This window comes from Protopterus annectens, chromosome 3.part1, assembly GCF_019279795.1.
Source record: "Protopterus annectens isolate FY-2018-M chromosome 3.part1, PAN1.0, whole genome shotgun sequence".
NCBI classification, from domain to species: domain Eukaryota; kingdom Metazoa; phylum Chordata; order Ceratodontiformes; family Protopteridae; genus Protopterus; species Protopterus annectens.
In genome coordinates, this window is record NC_056732.1 from 1,257,763,616 (window position 1) to 1,257,778,317 (window position 14,702).

Consider the following 14,702-nt stretch of genomic DNA (forward strand, 5'->3'; position numbering starts at 1 on the left):
GGTTTATATCTCTAGAGTGTGTGGCTCTCCGGGATTTGTTTTTTTTTAGGTGGAGCATGTCCATCAATTCTGGGTTTGACATGGCCTTGTATGTCAGGCAGAGATCACCTCTGAGTAAGCGGTATGCAACTGAGTACAGCTGGAGTTTCTTGAATCGGGCTGCATAGGGTATCTGTTTGAGGCCAGTAATCCTCTTGGTGAGGTATTTTTGTGGTCTTTCCAGCTGTTGCAGGAGTCTTGCAAGGTACATCCCAAATGGGACATTTTATTCTATGATGGGTCTAATGAGTGATGAGTAGAGAGGCACAATAACATCTTTTGTTCTGGACGCGAACCCTTTTGTGATTAGGTGGGCCACATAGAAGGATTCTCTAACCACTTGGTAATATGATTATCAAAGGACAGATTACTATCTACTTGGGTCCCCAGATTCCTTATTACATTTTCTGTATTTAAGGGACTACCACCTATGTGGTAGTTCGCAGGTACTTTGTTTTTTCCAAAGGGGATGGCTATGCACTTTTTGTCATTTAGCTTGAGGCCATGATTTTGGCACCAGGTATCCGTCTCAGTGAGACCCATCTGCAGGGTGTCTGTATCAGCTGTAGAATCAATTATGGCCCCTAGTTTGCAGTCATCTGGGAACTTGGTCAGCCATAGTCCTCCTATGCTTGCCTGTACCTCTGAGAAGTATATACCTAACAGGAGGAGTCCTAGGACTGAGCCCTGGGGGACGCCACTTGTAACCGGTTTAGAGTTGGATGTAGAGCCTGCAACTCTCACCATGTGGGTTCTATCCATGAGCCAGTTGGCAACCCATCTCGTGATGTAGGGGTTTATGTTCAAGCTGGTGAGCTTGTCTATAATACTAAAATGGGGAAAGATGTCGTAAGCTTTTGTGAGGTCTAGGTAGGCTGTGTAGACCTCCTTTCCCTCATCTAATGCCTTAGTAACCACCTCAAAGAAGTCCAACAGGTTTAGGAGGCATGATCTGCCTTTAACAAAGCCAAAATGGGTAGGGTCCAAGGTTTGGAGGTTCCCAATGTCTCTGTTAATGAGTTCCATGATGACACATTCCATAGCCTTGCAGACTAGGCTAGGCAGGCTTATAAGGCGATAGTTCCCGGGGTCCGTTGTGGCTCCACCTTTGTGGAGTGGGATAACTGTTGCTGTGCGCCACTCTGTGGGTACGTAGCCTGTAGAGAGGCTGAGTTTGAACAGCGTGTTTAGGTGAGGGGTTAGTTCATTTTGGAGCTCTTGTAAGACACAGCCTGGGACACCATCCGGTCCCATTGAAGCTGTGTTTTTGGCTTTGGGTAGGGCTGTTTTAACCTGTGTGTCAGTGATTGACAGGGCCCTACATTCTTCTGGTATGGTTATGGGCCCTTTAGGGGGTGAGAGGAGGGGTGAAGTTTGCACTAAATCTGTCTGCCAGAATGTTGGCAATATCAGTCGGTTCAGTGTATTTTGTGCCATTCTGCACTAACTTAGAGCAGATCTGAGAGTTTCCACTTAGGTTCTTGACATAGCTAAAGAACGCTGTGTGGTTATCTTTGTAGTCATTGACAATTTTTCTTTTGAAACTAGCCTTGGATGATTTAATGAGGGATCGTAGTTTCTTACTGATACTGATCAGGAATGCCTTTCCTTCTTGGGATTTTACTCTTTTCTGTGCTAGTTTCCTCCTTCAGTTGTATAGCTTGTTTATGGCAGGGGTCCACCAGACTGGTTTCCTTTTCTTGGGGGAGTGAGTCTTGGTTTTACTTGGGATAGCACGATCCATGCATTCCTGCAGATGCTCATAGAGTGCCTTTGTAAAGGTTTCAGCAGCTTGGACAGCATTGTCCTTTAGCATGGGGGCTGTGAACCTTTCCACCTCAGTCTTAAGTAACGTGAAGTTTGCTTTTGAAAAGTTTTTCATGGTGGTTTCCTTGATTTGGGGTGGGGGCGGAATGTGGATATCCAGAGTGATTAGTCTATGGTCTGATCTAACCAGCGAGGGGTTGACCTCCGGTGTGCAACACTGGTCGCCCATGTTGGTGATGACCAGGTCCAATATGTTGTTCCCTCTGGTGGGGGTGTTGACCAGTTGATCCAGGGCAATTATAAATTCTAGGAAGCGTTGAGCAAGGGAGTTAGTACTTGAGTAATTCTCCCAGTTTATGTTTGGGTAATTGAAATCACCCAGTATTAGGATGTTTGGTAGGACCTTCATATTTCCCAGTGTCTCCAGAAATGCAGACTGGGGGTCCTGGGCCATGGTGGGTGATCTTTAGCAAGCTACAATTTGGATTGCAGTTTTGCCCATTGTTAGTTGCACATAGATGATCTCTGATGCATTGTGCTGTGCCACTAACCTGGAGGTGTGGGTATCCTTGATGAATATGGATACACCCCCACCTTTTGTGCTTCAGTCCTGGTTCTGTGGCCGAAAGGTATGGTATGAGTTATAGCCTAGTAGTGCTGGGGTGCTCTCAGGAGCCTTAAACCAGGTTTCTGTTACTGCACATATGTCGATGTTCTCCATACTGAGGAGTGCCTCGAGTACATGCATTTTGAGATTTAAATTTCTGGCATTGAGTAGCATTACCCTCAGTTTTTGGTTACTTGTGCTATTTATGGTTGTGGGTTTGTCTTTTGCACCTTGCCTAATAAAGGCACTATGGGGTGGCAAGAGCCTTGGCCAGTATTCGAAAGCCTAAGGGTGACAGGTGCAAGCCATCTCTTGCGAAACAATGTGGCTTGTCAAGCATGTCATCCCAGGTGGACAGATACTGGATCCCCTTTGAATGACACCAGAAACTTAGCCAATTGTTGAAATTTATATTTTTTTCTTTATACTGTGGCATCATTCTTGGTGAGGGCAGGATGCTACTCAGGGTTAGGGTCATACCGGCTTGGGTTACATGATCAGAGAGCTCTTCCATGTCTCTTTTCATGTAGTCCAGGGAGGTACATCTCAGGTCATTCACACCAACATGGACAATGACAGAGTTGTATTTGTACTTGTTTTGGAGTGACCTGAGTGCTTGTGTTATGTGGCAGATCCTGGCACCCAACAGGCAGCTAACTGTAACCTTCTCCTTGTCCAGCCTAGTTAGTGGGACATCAGTGTGCCTGACTATAGATTCGCCTATTACTAGTGTATTGGGTATGTTATTTTGCGTTAAAGGCTGTGATTGTGTGGTACACTGATTATGTGAAGTATGTGTTTCATGGTTGGTGATGGGATGTGGAGGTTGCTTGGATGTCTGCTTTGGAGGTCTCTGTTGCTTTTGCAGATTTTTATTTAGAGCCTCCGAGTGTGTTTTCATGTATTCATGTGTGTTATTTGCCGGTGTTGATTTATTAGGTCTATGTGAGACTGGTGGTGTGTTGCAAGTATTACCCTTCTCCTCTTGACTGTCAGTTCCAGTCTTGGGTTGAGAGAGCTTTGCGTCCAGTTTGGCTGTATAATTGCACCTCTCGCATATATTAGTGTTTGGTGGTACGAGGAGTGGGTTGTCTGTGTACGAGGCAGTTGTAACATTGCCTCAAAATGCCCAGATTCACCAGTTGGACTGGAGAGTACACCAGAAACTGCCCTTTGGACATGCCTGAATAGGTAGAGTAAGCTGTTTTTCTGATTGGCTGGTGGAGACAAATAGAGAGCCTTGTCCTTCTGGACAGTATAGGGGGGTCCAGTGCTAGGGTTAATTAGTGCTTGCTATGAGCTTTAAGCAAGAGCTTGACTGTGAAATGAATGGTTTGAGTGTTAAAGTTAAAAGTTTGTCTAGTTCCAAGAGAAAAATTGAAGAGTAGACATTGCGGAGCCGAGAATAGTTTAACTCTAGCTAAACGGCACTACCCGGTGCACAAAACTGCACAAATGCATTTTTTATAGCAGGGAAGTTAAAGAGATAGAAATTAGCCCAAAATGGCCGATAAACTACTAACTTCTGGGCTGAAACCACTCCTCCAGGGAAAGATGGGCTGCTCAAAGCTCCCCTCTCTCACAGGTGAACAGAGAAACTTCCTTCTATCCAAGTAAGGTATGGACAACACAGAAACTTGTAACACAGCCCTGGATTCAGCAATAACCTGAAAACTGGACTATACTAGTTCAGAAAGGCGTGAAAAAGTATATATATATATTTTTTTTTTCAGAAAATAGAGCAGATACAATCAAAATTAGCCCAAAATGGCCAATAAACTACTAACTTCTGGAATGAAACCACTCCTCCAGGGACAGATAGGCTGCTCAAAGCTCCCCTCTCTCACAAGTGAACAGAGAAACTTCCTTCTATCCAAGTAAGGCATGGGCAACACAGAAACTTGTAACTCAGCCCTGCATTCAGCAATAACCTGAAAACTGGACTATACTACTTCAGAAAGGCGGGTGATAAGTATATATATATATATATATATATATATATATATATATATATATATATATATATCTATATATATATATATATATATATATTTTTTTTTTTTTTTCAGAAAAAAGGCTACTGCACTGTAGTGTGTAGCCTACAACAGTTAAACAAATTATTTAAACACAAAAATGACTTAATTCAAGTGCAGGCAGCAAAAAAGTACAATATGTAGCAATATCAAACTTTTTACATCACAGATTCGCTAAAAAAACTGGCGTTTTAGGTGGAATTAGTTAAGACAGCAAGAAAAGCAGAAAAATGATACTTAATCACTCCAAAGTCACTCTTTTGTCTCTCTGCTGCTGTAGAGTCTGCAGAACACCTGGAAGGCACTTGCTGAGCAGAATACAAGGGCAAAAACTAGGCAAATGCTTATTTTATAGCAGGGAAGTGAAATAGATAGAAATTAACCCAAAATGGCCTGAAACCACTCCTCCAAGGACAGATAGGCTGCTCAAAGCTCCCCTCTCTCACAGGTAAACAATGAAACTTAATTCTATCCAAGTAAGGTATGGCAACACAGAAACTTGTAACACAGCCCTGGATTCAGCAATAACCTGAAAACTGGACTATACTATTTCAGAAAGGTGGGAAACAAGTATATTTTTTTTGTTTTGTTTTTTTTCAGAAAATAGAGCAGATACAGTCAAAACAACACTTTACCCAATTAACCAGTTAAAAAGCTCAAAACTGAGCCCTGTTCCAGCAGTCTTCAATCAGACAAGTTGTAACTGCACAGTCCTGCACTAGGGTACAGAGAAACCTTCTCCAAAAAAGATGGCCTGGATCAGTGCACAAGTTATACAAACAAAGCTACATCCAGACGGCCTGAATCTAGTCTATACTACAGCAAACAAGGTGTACCGATTTCAGAAAGAAACAGTTCAAGTAAGCATGCTCAATAAGCCTTTAACCAGAAATTCCCAGCTCAGAAGGGCAGAATCTAGCCTCTCCTCCCACAAGAGTGTAGACCACAAATGTTCTTAATGTAAAATAACTGGCCTGAAGCCCAAGTGCTTAACCCAGAACTAATACACTTTTAGAATAACAGACACTGAGCCTTCAATCAGCAGTTCCCAACATAGAAGGATGTACGCTACCTGTCCTGCCACAACAGTGCAGACCACAAACCTTCTTAATGTAAAACAACTGGTTTGAAGCCCAAGTGATTAAACCAAGGGCCTTAGAATAACAGTTACAATTTAATCAGGCTACTAACAAGAAGTAATAAAGGCAGCAGAATAAATTCAATTGAGTACTTTTAAGAAGAGGCAAAATCAAAATAAGGTAATAAAATAGAAGGAAATACAAATACAGTAAAGCAGATGAAGTGCAATTTTTTTTTTTTGGAGCAGGAGGAAACAGAGCAGATTAAGATACTATTGGGGAATATCCTTCCCAAGTGCTCTCTCTGTACACCGCAGAGGAGATGGGACTGGTAGGAGTATCTGAAATCAAAATATGATCTCACTGTACTCAGTTGAGTGAGCAAATGAGATGGGTCCAGGAGGAGTGTGTAAAAACAGATTTACAGTAGGGGCAGGCTATTCCAAAGCCACCAAGATTAACATCACAACAGGAAACAGGGAAGGGGTGGAGAACTAACTGCAGAGAGACAGAGACACAATATTTACTGAATCAAAGACACTCAATATTTACTGACTCAAATTTTAAATAAGTGCAGAGAAAAGTATACTTAATTCAGCTTGTGTCCAGTTGATATATGCAGACAAGTCTCAGTAGCCAGCAACTCCGATTAAAATGATTACTAGAAATGTAACCAACACAGATTTTAATGCTAGCAGAAACCCCCAGGTTAACTAACACTAACAGGAATTTCAAAGCAGTCTAACAACTTTCAATTAGCCCAGATGGCTACACTTTTTCACACTTCAGGCAACTAACTGCAGCGATACAGAGACAGAATATTTACTGAATCAAAGACACACAATGTTTACTGACTCAAATCTTAAATAAGTGCAGAGAAAAGTATACTTAAATCAGCTTGTGTCCAGTTGATATATGCAGACAAGTCTCAGTAGCCAGCAAGTCCGATTAATGGGCTAATTTAATATTCCGAAGTAATTTATCTGCCTGCACCTAAACAAATATCTATGTTTGTATATGAAATAGAATACATCAATTGTCACTTGGCACCTACTGAGCTATATGGCAATATTTGCACTCACTGCTGATCAAATAACTTACTTATCAACCAGCATATGGTAGGGGCACCACTACTCAGTACTTACTGTTCATAGTTGATTTATCTTACCTTAAGAGTTTACTGTCTGTCTTACCATTACTCCCTTCATCATTATTCCTAAACAAACGTAACTACGGTGTGTTTGTATTACATAGTTGTACCGTGTCTGTTTTCTATAGCTCAGAATGATTTCACATTGCTGAATTTTGAATGTGATTATCTGCTTTACTGTTTGTGAATACCTTTAATGCTTCAAGTCTGAATCAAAGTGGGGCTAAATCTAAAATTAAAAGAAACGACAGATTAAGTAATATTCTTTCAATATTAATTCACAAAGACCAAACCGGGTTTATCAAAACAGAAAGGTACAAGACAATGTAATTATATTACTGTCCTTAATAGTCTTAGCAAACAAGAAAAAATAAGCTTTCTATTTTAAGCCTTGAATTAGATAAAGCTTTTGACTCCCTAAGTTGGTCATATCTGTTTAAAGCTCGGCAAACATACAATTTCTTCCCAAACTTTATAGGATTAATTAAAAAGCTATATGAAAAGACCATAGCCTATGAAAAGATTGGATCTTATCTCTCTAGCGCATCTGAAATATTAAGAGGTATTAAAAAGGGGTGCCCCCTCTCCCCATTACTCTTTGCACAGGCTATTGAGCCTGTTGAGAATTATGTTAGAAATAATGACAGTGCTAAAGGATATAACGTGTCAGACAAATTATCCCCTAAGATACAACTGTTTGCTGATAACCTACTAAGAACTTCTAATGATACTGAAAATTCAGTAGATAGTGTATTACATATTCCAAACTTCTTTGCAAACATCTCGGGTCTAAAATTAATTCACAACAAAATCCAGGCACTTCTAATGAATAAAAATGTTACTCTGAAACTTAGATCAAAAAGAGGCATAAACTGGGAGGGCACACATATTACATATTTAGGTATCATTATTGAATCTAGTTACAAAAAATCACTCGCATCTAATTACCAACAACTTATAAACTCAATTACTAGTCTAATAGACAGTTGGAACATTTGAAGATAGACTAACTTTAATCAAAATGATACAGTTACCTAAAATTTTGTTCATTGGCCAAGCTCTAATAATTCCCCCACCTGTCAAAATTAAACAGAAAACTAATAACGTATTAATTAACTTCCTTTGGTATTCCAAAAAAACAAGAATTTCTCTTTTCTGGCACACCACGAGCTGGGATGAAGGAGGTATAGGGTTTCCAAATATTGATTTTTATTTTAAGTTCCATATTTATTAACATACCCCTGGATTCACTAATCTTCTGTGCAGAACTAATCTAGTCCTGCACTGCACGGAAGTGGCAGTTTAAGAGGAGGATGGCAGCGTGCCATGCATATTAAGGAAGGAGCACCACCTGAACTCCTAATTCTACATGGAGTGTGGACGAGTGCAGGGGATGTGTCTGAGAGCAGATCTCTCAGAATAAACACGCCCCTGCAAAGTAGAACAGAAGAATGTGTAAATAAATGAGCGAGACTGCTCATAAGTGTCTGCATATCCCCACCAACAGTCCCCATGTGTTCAACAGCAACAGTACACTTAAATAAAATGAAGGAACCCTTGCAGTAATTTTTTTTAAAACCCGGAGTACAGCTAACCATAGGTGCACAGGTATAGCAGCTGAAAAGGCTGAATAGGATAACAAAGAATATATATGCAAATAAAATAGCACAGCAATAGTGTAGTGGTTAGAGCATCTGCCTAATAAACAGACATTCCTGGTTCAAGTCCCACTACAGCACATGTAATTTTCCATGTGAAACCTGTATATGAACATATTCTCACAACTTTTTGCTGTATAACCTACATAATAACATTTAAATGTGAACTGGAGTACTGCATTAAATGCACACATGAAGTGTCACTGTCATAATGAATAAGGCACTAGTAAGCAGGTTTAAGAAAAAATAAGCAGTAGTAAATGTGTTTAAGTGCATATGCACGAAGGTAAGCATTGCCTACACAGATTAAACAAAGTAGAAGCTAACTGAGTGTAAGAAACTGTAACCAGAGGTTAGCATTGCTTACCATTACACAAACCTGAGCAAACCCGCTTACAACTGCTTTAAGGTGCCTTAATCACTCTGTATCCAATGGCCCATGTTCTGCCCAGCAACAAAATCAACTTCCTCTGCAAGGCTCAACTCAGGACCCTGTACACTATAGCTACAGTAGTTAACCACTAAGCCATCACAGCAACAGACATTAATGAGGTATCAACAAACTAATCCTCACCACAGGAAAACCAAACCAAATGTGAACTGAATCTATGTACAGGGTGAAGTGGTATAACCTTCTACATAAGATAAATATGTGAACTGGAATACTGCAGTAAGCATAGAGCTGAGGTGTGATTGTAATAAAGTGTAGAAGTCCCCAGGTCCCGTACAGTGTATGTACACATGAATCATGGATACCAGACACATATATAACCTGTAATGAAGAATAAATCATTGCCAAATGGCAAATATAGTGATAATCAACTATTAAGCAATGCTAACCGCAGCACAGCTCAAGTTAGTAAGTCTAAGCAATGTGCAGAGGAGCCAATTCAATCTGCCTAGTGGTATACCTCTTTAAGCAGTGCTAACCTTATGTAAGCAGATGTGCACATAGCATAGCCTTTTCAAAACTGGCCAATCACGGGAAAGTGTGGGAAAATGGCCATATTTAAACCTCACAGGCAGGAATACTTCTCATAACTGGTTGTAGCTTCCTATTGCAGGCAGAATGGCTGGTGTGCGTGAAGACAATCAATTTAAAGTGCAGCACTGGGGCATCCAGGAATCAAAAATCATGGTATGGATCCTGGTAAAACACCATGATCAGAGACTACTGCAAGGCCAGTACCAGGGCTCGCAGTATAAAACGGTGGCCTGGGACAGTCTCGCCCATGACCTCACCAGTGCCACAGGTGTCCCCCGGACTGGTGAGCAGGTCAGGTACCACCATGCTGACCTGAAGCTGTGGAGGGGGGATGTATTGGAACAGTGGATCTAGGAGTCTTGGCAGATGCCCAATGCCCCAGTACTGAGTAAGTACTCATTCTACTAAGTAGTAAATAATTGTCTAGCTTGTGTATACTATGGATAGGTATGGCTAAATATCAATGCATTTCTGACAGCTGCAGATGAGCAGGCTGCGAACCAGCAAGCCCATGATGCTAGGCTGCAAAGGCTGCATTGCGAGGCATGTTAGTAATCAGTCTGCATGTACTGTCATAACAAAAAATATAAGAGTCTTAGAAAGTGTTGTACCAGTAGAAATAAATATGTAATAGTCTGTGAATAAAGGTACAACCGCTGGAGTGCTTCTGTTTACTCTTCTCTCATATGTTGGTGATCTGCTCCATACTATAAATAGTACTGTTGTATCTTAAGCAGTGTCACCCACACCTTGGTATGCAGATAAAACGGGTATGAAGTCCTGCATAACAATGTTGGAGGTGCCAAGAGGTCAGTCATATCATACAAGTTAGGGCGACTTAGAGAGAAAACAGTCAAAAGCTTTACATCAGTTCCCTGATAGCACAGTGTACTGTGATGTTAGCTATAATGTTTTGTCACACACAGTAAAGGTTTGAATCCCTGGAGTGCTACTAAGTTGTATGTGTAATCATACCCCACAACTGTACAGGTTTTGATACAATGTTCAGATAGAAAGCTGTATGCATAATTACACCCAACAACTGTACAGAATTTGCTAGAATGTTCAAATTGTAAGTTGTATGCATATTCATACCCCACAACTGTTCCAATCTGTCCAGCATGTCCAGATAAATGGCCCATATCACCAGCTTGGTACCCTGTTCCCCTGAAAATTCAGTGTGATGATCCAAGAAATGTAGGCAGCTGTCAATGACACATAACTGATAATCAAACATGTACATTGTCAGAGAATATATATGAAAACAAACCTGTCATTCTAGCACCTCACCTAAAGTGTATGACAGCAATACTCAACATATGTTGCATTAACACCTGCAGCCTGTCATGCCTGTATGTAAGACACAGGTCACATATATAGTAATCCATAAACATATCAGTGTACAATATAAGGCCATTATGTAGTGTAATAATACATGTAAGGGAAAGATCACTGCAGTGACTAAGAATGTTGTGAAAACTACAAGGATATATTAGTTGTTAATTGAACCCTCTCTCTCACCCCTACCATATGTGCATAATAACCCAATGACACTCCTCAACTGGTATGTGTACACTCCAAACTTTTGTTGGGACATATGTCCTAATGGTTTATAAATATTCACATTTGTTTCTATGCATGTGCCATGTTAAAATACACTCATATTGGTGGCCTGTTGCCATCAATGAAACCTGCATGCTCCTGTAATGGCCACTGTTGTTCCATATATGCATGTGTTATGCTTGCTTTGCAACTGTGTTAAATCTGGTGTGTCAGGTTAATGGGAATACCTATGCATGCTGTTATAACTAATCCTGAATGCTGTTGACTGTTACTAACCCATACCTGTCATAAACCTGCGACAACACAGCTCATATAGGAAGGCTGGTCCCAGCGGACCCACCTGTCCCACATCAGCTGGCCATGGCACTGGGCACCAGCACATCTGGGGCCCAGCCTGGGACCTCCTCCTCCATGGGCCCTGTGCCACCTTCGAGAGGAACCACTGCAGGGGGTGGGGCTTGCCCCCCCTCGGAGCGGGCATGGAGGGGAACCTGTCACCCATCAACAGGTCTGGGCCGTGGTGTGTAGGGAGCTCCATCTGGAGTATTGAGAGTGGCTACGCTAGCTTGAGGGCCAAGTGGCACTATTAGAGGGTAAGCCTGACCTTCCTACACAACCCCCAACACAGCCACCTTTGGGGCCATGAAGGTGTAGTGGTGACAACCCAGGGGTGGGGACCTCAGTCCCACTGTTTCCAGTCTGGGGCTCATGGGCTTGTGACTTCCAAACACCCCTCCCCATCCAAGGTGTTTTCCCCCACATGTGTCATACACTGGTCCTGTATGCATCTTGTGTGTCTTGTCTGTTAACCTACCTCACCAAATATACCCACTACCCCTCCCCAACATCCCACTCTCACCTGAAAAAAGAAAAAAAGGGCAATCTGTTACCACAAAAAAATCACGCCCCATACATAGCTGTCCATTTTGCATACGTGTCCACTAGACACATGTTATCTGATCTAATTGGCATCACAATGAATATATGTTGTACTCACCCCTCTCCCAGGGGTTTGAGGGTCCAAATGTCCCTGCAAATTTAGTGTATATGCACAGCTGTTGCTGTAGAAGAAATGGGCAGCTATGGACCTTTCCTATACCCTTCCTGCACATGCCTAGCTATTTTCCCTACTGTCTTTCCCTCTTTGTGCCCTGTTTTTCACCACTTTCTTATTAACCCCTTTTTCTTTTCTTTTAAAGAAATTAGCACGGGGTAAGCGGCAGTAAGAACTTCTAAGCAGCGGTAAGCGGGTTTGCGCCGAGGTAAGCTATGCCTATACAGGTTGAGAAATTCAAAGCTAACTGACTGCAAGAAAACATAAGCGGAGGTTAGCAATGCTTACCGTTGCGCAAACCCACTTACAATTGCTTAAAAGTGCCTTAATCACTCTGAAGCCAAGGTCCCTTGTTCTGCCCGGCAACAAAATGAGCTGCCTCTCCAAGGCTCAAACCCAGGAGCCTGCATTCCATACACAAAGTGAGTTACCACTAAACCATGGCAGATGTACATAAACTGATGTTTTCGCAAACATATCATCCAGCACAATCAGTCAACAATACAGGAAATGTAGTAATATCATGCCACACAACCTCTTAATGCAAGATGTCTGGACAATGTGTGCCAAAATGTGGGTAAAAGCAGGGATATATGTCAAATACTGCTCTAATACACCTAAAATGTTGGTAGTTACACAGTTATATGTATTAGAACACATATTTTGAAGGAGATGAAGTCTGAAACACAAAAGTGTTGGCACTAGTTACTGACTACAGTCCTGAGATCATCCATGTCAATTGCCAAGAGAATGAGGTACAGGCCAAAAATATGAGCCAAACAATATACATATATATATATATATATATATATATATATATATATATATAGCTATCTGTCTACATTTCCAGATATATATAAATAGAAATGTGTATAGCATTACCACATGGGAACAAAATCCTGAACCAGTCACTACAACATAACAGACCATATGCACTGTTAATGGGGGTGGGGGCTCAAATGAGGGATACCTGGTAATTAATGCTATGTTACCCCTCCCACCACAGCCCTAACAGATACGCTGTGCAATCCAATATCCAGCACATGTGGTTCTTGACTACAGGACCCTCCACAACACAGCCACAATGCTTTAACAGTAAGCCAATTCACCTGTAAATGTCAGGGCAATATCTGTAACATTTCATGCAGAAAAGTCATTCTACCGTAGGGAATGTAGAATGTGGAAGTAGTACATATTACAATGGTTCAGATATGCACACACATCTATACATTGACAAATATGTTCAGGTGTGTATATATATGCATATATATATATATATATATATATATATATATATATATATATATATATATATGTTCATAGGTTCATAGGTCGATACTAGGCTATCTGCCCTAGGGCATTTATAAGCCTAGCCAGAGTGTATTTGGCTTCCGCCCCCCTATTAGATTAGCCTACTGTGCCACTGTAAAGTAGGTCACAGAAGGTACCCTTTTAAGATTAGTTTACTGTGCCTCTGTCTAGCAGGGACACAGGAGAGATCCCAGGGGTGAATTTGCGATATCCCATTCACACGTCCAAATTTCGCTTGAAGAGGGTCAGCGAGGGGCTATGTCTAACATGAATTGGGATTCTATTCCAGACTGAGGGGAACCTCTGGGAAATGAATCTGTCCCTCCAGCATGTCCTATTTATTTTTGTGCTGATGTTTAGGTCCCTGGAGTGTGTAGCTCTAAGGGACTTGGATATTTTGAGGTGGAGCATGTCCATTAATTCTGGGTTTGACATGGCTTTGTACGTCAGGCATAGATCGCCTCAGAGTAGGCAGTAAGTAACTGAGTAGAGCTGGAGTTTCTTTAGTTGAGCTGCATAGGACATCTGTTTGTAGCCCATGATCTTCTTGGTGAGGTACTTTTGGGGTCTCTCCAGTTGCTGCAGGTGTCGGGTAAGGTACATCCCAAAAGGGGCATTGTATTCAATTATGGGCCTGATGAGTGACAAGTAGAGGGGCACAATGACCTCTCTTGATCTAGATGTGAACACTTTTGTGATAAGGTGGGCTATATAGAAGGTCTTTCTAACCACTTTGGCAACGTGATTATCAAAGGAGAGATTACTATCTACATTGGTCCCCAAATCTCTAATTACTTCTTCCATACTTAATGGATTACCACCTATGTGGTCATTTGTGGGCACCTTGTTTTTCCCAAAGGGGATAACTATGCACTTTTTAGCATTTAGCTTGAGGCCGTGGCTCTGGCACCAAGCATCCGTCTCTGTGAGACCCTTTTGGAGGATGCTTGTGTCAGCTGGAGATTCAATTATGGCCCCCAGTTTGCAGTCATCTACAAACTTTGTCAGCCATAATCCCCCTGTGTTAGCCTGAACCTCAGAGAAGTATATACCGAACAAGAGAGGTCCCAGAACTGAGCCCTGTGGGACGCCACTTGGAACTGGTTTGGATTCGGACATGGCACCTGTGATTCTGACCATGTGGGTTCTATCTCTGAGCCAGTTTGCAACCCATCTTGTGATATAGGGGTTGATATTTAAGCTGGTAAGCTTATTTATGATGCCCGAGTGGGGTATTGTGTCGAAGGCTTTTGTAAGGTCCAGGTAGGCTGTGTGGACTACCTTGCCCTCATCTATAGCTTTGGTAACTGTTTAAAAGAAATCAACTAGGTTTAAGAGGCAAGATCTGCCCTTAACAAAGCCGAATTGGGTAGGGTCCAGTGTCTGGAGGCTCCCAATGTCTTTGTTTATGAGTTCCATGATAATATGCTCCATAGCTTTACAGACCAGACTAGTC